At 44.0% G+C, this 10,851-nt stretch overlaps 1 pseudogene; it reads right to left on the bottom strand.

Annotated features, from left to right (window-relative positions):
* Positions 1–3,668: 3,668 nt before the first annotated feature.
* LOC129543050 (lymphokine-activated killer T-cell-originated protein kinase pseudogene) lies at positions 3,669–10,135 on the bottom strand (annotated as a pseudogene).
* Between the last annotated feature and the right edge of the window lie 716 nt (positions 10,136–10,851).

Genomic DNA, 10,851 nt, shown 5'->3' with positions numbered 1-10,851 from the left:
TTCCAGACATTCCCACTGAGGCCCCAGAGTACAGACCAGAGTGCAGACTGTTTATCTTTGCCCTGCCTTTTGTGATCCAAGTTTATGACCCACAGAAGGGCGAGGGATAAGAATAGCAAGCTGTCGGCTTAAGCTAAGTTTTAGAGTAGTTTATTCAGCAATAGATAAACAAAACAATAGATAAAATGGGATAATAATACTTATTTGGTTGTTGGGAAGATGCTGTAAAATTTGAAGCATGATTTTTGGCTCTGGATTGGTACTAAATAAACTTCCCTTTCCCTTTCATTTTCCAGCTTATGCTACAAAGTCAGAAACCTATCTTGTCTTGGTTCAGCCTTGCAGAATGGCAGAGAAGAAACTGAAGTCCTATTTCACGTCGTATATATATATATATTTTAAATGTATGGAAATATTAATCATGAAATTATAGTAGATATTCTCTGTGTGTTAGTCAACTCTTTTCGACCCAATGAACTGTAGCCTACCAGGCTCCCCTGTCCATGGGATTTACCAGGCAAGAATACTGGAGTAGGTTGCCATTCCCTTTTCCAGGGGGTCTTTCTGATGCAGGGATTGAACCTGAGTCTCCTGTATTGCAGGCAGAGGCTTTACCATCTGAGCCACCAGGGAAGCCTGACGTTCCCTGCGTTCGATTTCATATCTCACCTTGGTTACACTGGTTTCAAGTCACATTTTACTTTTCTTTTGTTGACACCTGTGTTGAAGGTGCCAGACATACCCAGGGAGCTCTTGGATGACTGAACCTGTCAGACTGCTCAATCGATGTGCCTATTTTCTTCTTTTTTTTAATAGGTCATACTTGTCTTTATTTTGAGTCTTCATTTTTTACCACAATATAGTTGATTTACAATGTTTTTTTCAGGTGTACAGCTAAGTGGTTCAGTTATTGTTTAGTCGCTCAGTCATGTCCGACTCTGTGACCCCATGGACTGCGGCATGCCAGGCTTCAGTTATACATATATATCTATATATAATCTGTCCTTTTTCATATTCTTCTCCATTATAGGTTATTACAAAATATCGAGTAGAGTTCCCTGTGCTATGCGGTAGGTTCTTGTTGGTTATCTATTATGAAATAGATTGTAAAGTGTGTATGTTAACCCCAAACTCCTAATTTATCTCTCCCCCATCTTTCCCCTTTGATGACCATAAGTTTATTTACTACGTCTGTGAGTCTATTTCTGTTTTGTATATGAGTTCATCTGCATAATTTTTTAGATTCCACATGTAAGTGATATCATGCAATATTTGTGTTTCTCTCTCTGACTTCACTTAGTATGATAATTACTGGGTCCATCCATGTTGCTGCAAATGGCATTCTTTTTTAAAATTCTTTTTTATAGCTGAGTAGTAGTCCATTCTGTATAAATGTGTGTGTATATATATGCCTATTTTATTATTTATGCCTTTTCTGACCCCACACATATTTTTGTTCATAATTATTTAATATGTGAAGTGGAAGTCATTCAGTCGTGTCTGACTCTTTGTGACCCCATGGAATATACAGTCCATGGAATTCTCCAGGCCAGAATACTGGAGTGGGTAGCCTTTCCCTTCTCCAGGGGATCTTACCAACACAAGGATCGAACCCAGGTCTCCCACATTGCAGGCAGATTCTTTACCAGCTGAGCCACCAGCGAAGCCCAAGAATACTGGAGCGGGTAGCCTATCCCTTCTCCAGGGCATCTTCCCAACCCAGGGATCGAACTGGGGTCTCCTGTATTGCAGGTGGGTTCTTTACCAACTGAGCTCTGAGGGAAGCATGATAAAAAGCTTCAATTTGATTTAAATTCTTTATTAAAAAGAATCCACTGTAAATGGCAACCCACTCCAGTGTTCTTTCCTGGAGAATCCCAGGGATGGGGGAGCCTCCTGGGCTGCCGTCTATGGGGTCACACAGAGTCGGACACAACTGAAGTGACTTAGCAGCAGTGCTTCGCCCAGGTTGAGTCTTTAACGAGAGAGGTTATAGAGAAGATTATGGCCAAGAAGAGCGAGGTTTGCTTTGCTTTGCTTCTCCAGGAGGAAGCTCTGTGTAAAGACGGGAGAGGAAGTGCAACTCCCAAAAGTACCCCTGCCCCCTGAGAGCAGATGGAGCTGACCAGGAGGCAGCTGACCAGGCGGCCTGTGAGCTCACGAGGGAGTCTGTGAGCTCAAGACTTCTGTTTACATGCTGTTCAGTCATGAGAGCAGTGACAGTCAAAAAAGATTTAGCAAGGTCAAAGTAGGAAGAGATCATTTTGGTGGTTATAAATCTGTATTTGTTTTTTTATTCTATTTTTATCGTTTGATTTTTTTATGACCAATAAATGAAAGTTTAAATTACTGTTGCTGGAAAAGATTGAAGGCAAGAGGGGAAGGGGGTGACAGAGGATGAGATGGTTGGATGGCATCACTGACTCAATGGACATGAGTTTGAGTAAAGTTGGGGAGTTGGTGATGGGACAGGGAGGCCTGGTGTGCTGGAGTCAGCGGAGCTACAAAGAGTCAGACACAACTTAGCAACCGAACAATAACCAGCAGTTGAGCAGAGCAACAACTCTGCTCGTCTGTTGCAGCGGGCACAGGTTTGGGAACTAAGAGCTCATGTGACAAGCAATGTGGCCCTCCCCCAAAAATTTTTTTAAAAAATACAGGAAATGCTTTTATATTTCACCACTTAGTGTAATGTATGCATATATTTTTATGGACTAAAAAATCATTTTAAAGAAATTTTCTATCTGAAGAGTAAAAACTAAAATGCTATGAGTATTTTTTTTAAGTCATGAGCAATTGTTACTAATTAATTTCTAACTTACATCTGCTTTAAAAGATTCAAAAGATTATCTGGACTCTTCCCCTCTTCTTCTGTCCTTGAAGCCTGGAATACTGTTTTCAAAGTTAGCTAAGTAATGCTCACACTCATGCATTAATTCATTCATTCATTTACCCATCAAAACTCTATTGAATGCCTACCAACTCTGAAATACTAAGATAAGAAATAGATCAGCAATTTATAGAGATTTACCAATAGCACATCACAATTCCTTCGGGTTTTGGCATAGCTTTTCAGAGCCAAGGAGTTAGCCAAAGAAATGATATTCTAAGTGGCCCTGAGATCATAGGAGATAAAAAGGATTACTGTACTGTGGAGAGATCTCTAGCAGATACCAAGGAATAATGAAACCAGGGAGCCAAGACCCTATTCCTAGAGGTGTAGGCACTTAGATTCCAGAAGACACCCAAGGCCATTTGTTTGAGCCAAATGACGCTCTTTTGGACAGCTATCCAATCATTGCTTATATAACTCCAGCCAAGGATAAAAAATTCCATAGATCATCACTGTCCGCTGTAATTGTTAGGATGATTTTTCTTAAACCAAGGTGAACTTTCCTGCCTGGTATTCTTTTCCAGTGATCTCACTCTGCCCCACGCTTCCATCAAATGTCTGCCTCTTTCTTCACAGATCCTCGGCCTAGGAGGATCAAGGTATGATGCCTCCTCGAGATTTCTTCAATCCACCGTCGCCACCCCCAGGTCCTTCATCACCTCCTCGCAAGGACTCTTTCCTAACTGCCCACCGCTTTGGACACACCGCATTTGTCACCATCTCCCCTCAAACTTAATGCCAGCATCATATGGCTTTCTCCGTGAGCAAGTCACGGTCAGGGGACGATGACATCCTCCAGCCTCGTCACCTCCACCTGTTCCACCTCCCCCACCATCATTCTCTGAATCAACCCTTGCTTGACTTTCAACACCTGGGCCCCTTGGAGAGTCTCGTAGGTGTTCTTAGAATGAAGGTGGCCCAGAGAACATACACCCATTTCTCCAGAGGGAGGCTGGGCTGTGTGAACAGGCACACCCCCAGCCCTGTGCTCAGGAGCACAGTTCTTTTTTTAATTTTTGTTTGTTTTTAGTTGTGCTGGGTCTTCACTGCCGTGCGAAGGCGTCTCATTGCATGGCTTCTGCTGCTGCAGAGCATGGGCTCTGGGCACGTGGCCCACAGTAGTTGTGGTACACAGGCTTAGTTGCTCTGCAGCATGTGGGACCTTCCCTGGACCAGGGACTGAACCCATCCAGGGTTCAATCTGTCCCCTGGACTGGCAGATAGATTCCTAACCACTGTACTCCCGGGGGCGTCCTGACAACAGTTCTTTACATGCTAAGACATTAAAAGGCTTCCCTCCACAGTCCCAGGCAAGAAGACACTGTGGGACATGAGCACTATACAAAATAACTCTTATTAATAAATAGAAAAATGAACGTGTGTTTGCTGTGACATCGCCATTCTCTGTGAAATGCGAAACATTCGTCGTGTCAGAATGTGGTACCGGAGGAGCTGTGGGGCCCTGGCTGAACCAGCCAGCTTCTCCCACCCTCAGTCCTTTTTCAGCTCCCTGGCAGGCGTGGCAGTGACAGTCACTTGCTAATCCACCTCCCAGGGAGGGAGACCAGTGTCGGGCCTGCCGGACGCATGCGAGCGTCCTTGTCACAGGGACTGTGGTTTTGGCAGATGGGAAGAGAATATGATCAAAACAGCACAGCCCAACTCAGACGTGTCCTGCCTTTGCATTCTTCAATTGGTCCCAGTATCCCATGCAGAATTTTTAGATGCAGAATGCTTTAGAGGCCACCAAGGCTCTCAGAACAGCCTGTTGAATGTTGTTACACGTTTTCCTGGTTCTTTGTCAGGGGTGGTCACCTTGCAGCCTCCCTGGAGCAGTATTTAGTTTCCCATTAGGCAACAAGCTTCGTTTTCATCAGTCTGTCCATTAGTCCCTCACCCCCCAGCTGATGGCCTGTCCTCTTATTGGATTGAGCATCCAATAGCATCCAGGTAGCAGAAGCCCCCATAAACCCAGACTCTGCCCTGAGGTCCCAGCTCCCACTGTGGTCTCCGGTCCCCACTGCTTCAACCCTCTTTAACGTCCAACAGCTGAAGAAGAATAAAAGCCACACAGACAGCCACAGAAAGCAGTAGGTTATTTACCCAGACCAGTCCAGAAACGGCTATAAAATGAACACCCTAGCCTATGGAGGGTCATAAATCACAAAGATAATTCTCCCATGTTTTATGCAAGTATGATTTTTGGTGGTAAACAGTAAGATGATATATATCTGTACTTCCTATCCCAAACTGTACACAATTAGCATTTAGAAGATTGTAATTATAGCTTGGTTGGGCTTTTGGTAGGTGCTAAAATTGATTTCTTGGCTGAATTATTTTGCAATAGACTTAAACCACTAATTGTACACCTAAACGAAATTGAGTGTGAACAAATCGAATAACTTTTATTTTACCTTGGATAATAATTTATTGATGCAAATAAAACCCCTTAATTAAGTCTGGCATAGCCAGGCCTGCAGAGGCCCACATAAAGGAATTCTGTCACCCAGCTTTAGTGGTGATTTTAATTTTAGAATAATGCTCTGCTTTTCTTAGAGAGAATTGTATGTCTATTAAGGACTGTGGAGGTAGTGAGTTGTTTGAAATCAGTGCCCCTTTGAATTTCAGATGGATTTAGGACAGATCTTTTTGGGAGAAGTGCTACTGATTTATAAATTAGAATTAAATATAGCCAAAACTGAAACTTAGGTTACTATTCCTGAAAATAGCCTCTTAATTCAGAAGCTTCCAAAGTCTCTCAAAAAAGAGAAGAAATGGGTCAATCATGGAGACACACTTTTATTCTGATCAATACATGTTAGAGACTTGATCAAAGAGAAACCATTAATACAAGCGCATTAGTTTCCTAGGGCTGCCATAACAAAGGACTGCGTACAAACGGCTTAAAAAAAGACACGTATCGTCTCACAGTTCTGGAGCCTCGAAATCCAGAATCAAGGTACCGGCAGGCGCCTCCTCTAGCTTCCGGTGGCTGTCCTGTTCCTTGGCATCCCTGGACTTGTAGCTGAATACCTTCCGTCTCTGCCTCCATCATCAGATGGCTCCTCCCGGTGTGCCTCTGTCTCCACGTGGGATATAAAGGCACCAGTCATCCTGGAATATGACGTAGCCCCCCACTCTACTGCTCTATGACTTCATCTTCACTACCTGTGTCCAAATAAAGTCACATTCCCAGGCATTCGGGGTTCAGACTCCAACACAGATTTTTTGGAGAGGGACATAATCTAACCTTTAATAATAAGAAAAAAATATCATTGCTCAGTTCTATATATCTACTTGGGGAGGCAAACAAATTTAATGAACAACTTACACAAATAAGAATTGCACTATACATGTATTCTCAGGCTCTTTTAATTCCCCTTAATCGTATCCCAATCGAATATAAAAACTGTTATACCCTGAGGGATGTAAAAGGACATGGTGAAATGAAGGCAACTTCTTCCTGTTTCCCCTGAGGCTAGGAGAAGAAGAATGTGGATTCATCTGCAGTTCAGTTCTGTTCAGTTCAGTCGCTCATCGTGTCCGACTCTCCGCGACCCCATGAATCACAGCACACCAGGCCTCCCTGTCCATCACCAACTCCCGGAGTTCACTCAAACTCATGTCCATCGAGTCGGTGATGCCATCCAGCCATCTCATTCTCGGTCGTCCCCTTCTCCTCCCGCCCCCAACCTTTCCCAGCATCAGAGTCTTTTCCAGTGAGTCAACTCGTCGCATGAGGTGGCCAAAGGATTGCAGTTTCAGCTTTAGCGTCAGTCCTTCCAATGAACACCCAGGATTGATCTCCTTTAGAATGGACTGGTTGGATCTCCTTCAGTCCAAGGGACTGGAGAGCCTTAAAGCAATATCCACTTGTGTCAAAATGGTAGAGCACCGTGGTGACTGGGAAGCTGGACCGGTCCTCTTCTCTGGGGGTGTTAGTAACGTGGACAGTTCTTCCCTGCCAGAGATGGATGGACTGGAGACATTTTTGGAAGAAAGAGGTGGATTGGCTCAGGCTTTCAAACTGTCTCCCAGAACCTTGAAGTTGCACAAGGCACATATATGGGGTTCGTCCATGCAAACCCCTTCACTCTGTAGATGAGAAAGAAACTGACTCTGTCTTGTGATTCTCCAGACATTGAGTATGTTTGAGTTCATCAGGCTATTTATGTACTTCAGAGGCTTTTTCCTCTCTAATCTTTGACTTGTAACTAGTCTCTCAGCCACCGCGGATGTCTTGATAATGTTTTTTGTGATCCAGAGAGCCAGCTTCTCCTGTGTGACTACAGTGATATTTTCCTTATAGTCGCATGTGTGTGCGTGTGTGTGTATGTGCGTGTCTGTGTGCATGCATGTGTGTGTGCGTGTGTGTGTGTGTGCGTGAGTGCGTGTGTGTGCGTGTGTGAGTGTGCGTGTGCGTGTGTGTGCATGTGCGTGTGTGCGTGCGCGTGTGTGTGCGTGTGTGAGTGTGTGTGTGTTGCGTTCGTGTGCCTGTGTGTGCATGTGCGTGTGTGCGTGTGTGTGCGTGAGTGTGTGTGTGTGCGTGTGTGCATGTGCGTGTGTGTGCATGTGCGTGTGTGCGTGCGCGTGTGTGTGTGTGTGTGAGTGTGTGTGTGTTGCGTTCGTGTGCCTGTGTGTGCATGTGCGTGTGTGCGCGTGTGTGTGCATGTGCGTGCGTGTGCGTGCGTGTGTGCGTGTGCATGTGTGTGTGTGCGTGTGTATACAGACACTGTGAACATATGTTCTCAGGACCTTCTGGAAAGGTCTCCCCTCACTATTGTCCCTAGGGCCGCCCCTGACAAAGCCACAGTGTTGCCAGCGGTCCACTGCCAGCCAGCACTGTGATGGGAACTGATCCATCTGCGAAGCAGGAAGAAGCTGTGTTTCCCCACCTTCACCAGTGAATCATGCAGAACCCGCCCCCCGCATTGTAATAAAGCTGAGGGAAGTGTCAGGACAACGCAGGGAGGTGATGTGGAGCCCTGAGACCCCCTGTGCCCTCTGGACTTGCTCGGGACTGATCCTAAATGTATTGTTTCCATCAGATGCCTGACTTGGTGGATGTGATGATGTCCTGCTCGTGATGAGCAGTTCTGGTCATATAAGCACTTGATGTTCCATTTTCAGCTTCATTTCTGTTATCTATCATCACTTCAGTAGCTGGTTTTTATTTAAAAAATTTTTTTCAAGTTCTTCCTAGTTTCTTTTAATTTTTTTAAAATTCAAAATCTATCTTTATTGTTATTATTAAAAATTTCTTAATTTTTAAAATGAATAATTATTATTAATGTTTGTTGCTGTACCACACAGTATGCATAATCTGAGTTCCCCGACCAGGAACTGAAGCTGTGCACACACACACACACACACACACACACACACCCCCTCACCACCCACCCCCACCCCCCACCCTTCCACCTCTGCCCACTGCCTTGGGAGCATGGAGTTTTAACCACTGAACTGCCAGGGAAGTCCAGGAGCTGTTTTGTTTTCTATTTTTTTTTAACTTTCACTCAGTAAGTTTAATGACAACACTCAATTCAGTGGAGTACAAAACAGGATAATGGGTAACTGACAAGTCCTTTATTCTGTATTGTCCTTTTAGGGTTTTACTTTCATACCAATACTGTGGTATGCTTAAGATACAGATCAGTAAATGAAAGTATTAAAGATACCAGTACAGAACATACATTCAACAAATTAAAGCAAAAACCAAAGCTCTAGAACAAGATGAGCCGTAACCAAAACTGTTTGGATATACCCAGGGAACTACTTTTTATGAGCCTTATCCCAGGGTCTCTGTTCTCAGCAACCGTATTTAATATGCACATCAGTCAAGAAAGGCCAGCAAAAGGTTTGTTTTAAAAGGTAAGCAAACGTAGACTTATTCTGTAATACACAAAGTGCTAATTTCAGTAGATCCATTAAAATAGAGAACATCTGAGAAAGATCATCAAATAGTCACTCGATCCAAATTAATGTTAGAAATCAGTTTTATAGCACTCTTTTAAAATCTACATAAAGTTCAAATTTTTGAAAGTTTCTTAAACTTTATAGAAAACTCTACAATCTCAAATGCTTATTATAAGCATGCATGAAATACCTTTGTAGTAGAAACAGTTGTTCAGATGTTACTAAGGTGCTATCTATGGTCCTGAAATAGGCCACTTCCATCTAATAATTATGGATCATCCTAATGGCTACACAAATGCATCATGGTAAACAGAACCGCTGTGTGAGTGAGCCATACTCGCGGCTCCAGTAGCCACGGGTATGAGCTGACCACAGGACATCATTTCTGAAGCCTGCACAGTGTGCGTGGCCGAAGGACGGCCTGTAGATCTTCATTGGTGCCCAGGGAGACGAGCTCAATACCTCTCCGGTACGTTTCACCCAGTTCTTCCCTGATAATAGGTGGCCTTGTTCCCAAAGGGGCATAGTACGTGTCATCATCAAAGTCACTATCGTCAAAAGTTTCATCATCATCATCATCTGGAAGATTGACATGTGGAGTAGACAAAGTCATTATTTCCCGCTGAGCAAGGCCAAAGGCAAATATGTCTGCCTCATTGGTAATAATACCATCCTCCTCCAGAGCCTCCTTAGGTCTCCAAGGCTCAGTGCCAATGATACAGGTCTCAGGGGCAGTCTCAGTCATGTTTTCATCCAATGGTAGAGAGACTCCTACATCACAGATTTTAATTGTTTCAAAGTCACCTTTAATAACAACATTTGAAGACTTTATATATCCACGGAGCAATTTCTTATCTTGGTGTGGATGCTTTAACTGTCTTGCCATGTTCAAAGCAACGTTTAAAACTATGGCTGCTGGAAAAGAATCTTGGCTATCGCTATCTTTATTTTGTTCTTCTATTAAGTCATTCAGAGACTTTTCACCTCCATATTCCATAGCAAGACAGACAACCATCACCAGCTTCAGGGAAAGCTATAATGTTTGGATGATTGAGGCTTTTCAAATTCTTAGCTTCATCAGTTAGTCTCTTTAGATACATACTCTGATAAACATCATTACATCTAGGACTGATCTTTTTCACAGCCCAAGGAGAATGAGACAAACCTCTTGGAGATCTTTTCATAAGGTAGACATTTCCTCCAGTACCAAAGCCAAGCGTCTGCATAAATGGAGTGGCAGGGATAGTCACATGGAGTTAAACATGATGCAGATTTCCTTTGGTCACATCATCTGCTTGGTGTCTTGAAATAACTGGCTTCTTCCATTGTAATAATTGCTCAAGGTCTGGAGACATGAGGTAGGACGATGAGATGTCCAGGGAAAGGCTGTTTTGAAAACTGGTCCCGAGTGGCCCCAAACAGTCCGCAGCCGCCTGGGGGTCCCACCTGCCAACACACGGAGTCAGCAACTGTCGTTGTGAATCTGCCAGGCTTTTCCCTGGTTTTTAAATAGGAGTGTTTTCACAGTAAATAGTCCCTGAAATGGAATGGCCATGACCTCGGTCTAGAACCCTCGATATTCTGCACTGCCAATCTCCTCCCAGGGCTTGTCTAAGGTCCCCGACAGCATCTTATTCTACTCTGGATACGTCTGGGACTGATGGATCTGATCAATAATGTGGCCTCAGTAGCAGGATAGGCTACACTGAAACCTAGAATTTCTGGAGAGCCCCTTATACCGTGGGCCTCACTCAAGCCCAGCACTCAGGAAATAGTATCAAGTGCAATACAGGCTGCCCCCTAAATCCAAAGTGTCCCCAAGCCATGGACCATTTTATCTGGGGTAATCATTTATCTTAGAGGGCATCCCCGTAAGAGGCACCGACCTCTTAGATCTTCAACAGTATGGCAGGACTTGGGAAGCTTAAAGAATTGTTATGTTCTGACACACGTGTGTTTTACTCTAGCCTCCAAAGCCCTCACCACTTCCTGTCTGCCCTTCCAATTAGCATGATGCCAGAAGCACAGTAGACCAGCATGGT

The sequence above is a fragment of the Moschus berezovskii genome, chromosome 23, assembly GCF_049115385.1.
Source record: "Moschus berezovskii isolate FMDL1 chromosome 23, NW_MosBer_1.0, whole genome shotgun sequence".
Classification (NCBI taxonomy): domain Eukaryota; kingdom Metazoa; phylum Chordata; class Mammalia; order Artiodactyla; family Moschidae; genus Moschus; species Moschus berezovskii.
The sequence above is the reverse complement of the archived record's forward strand: the minus strand, read 5'-3'. Positions and strand labels throughout refer to the sequence as shown.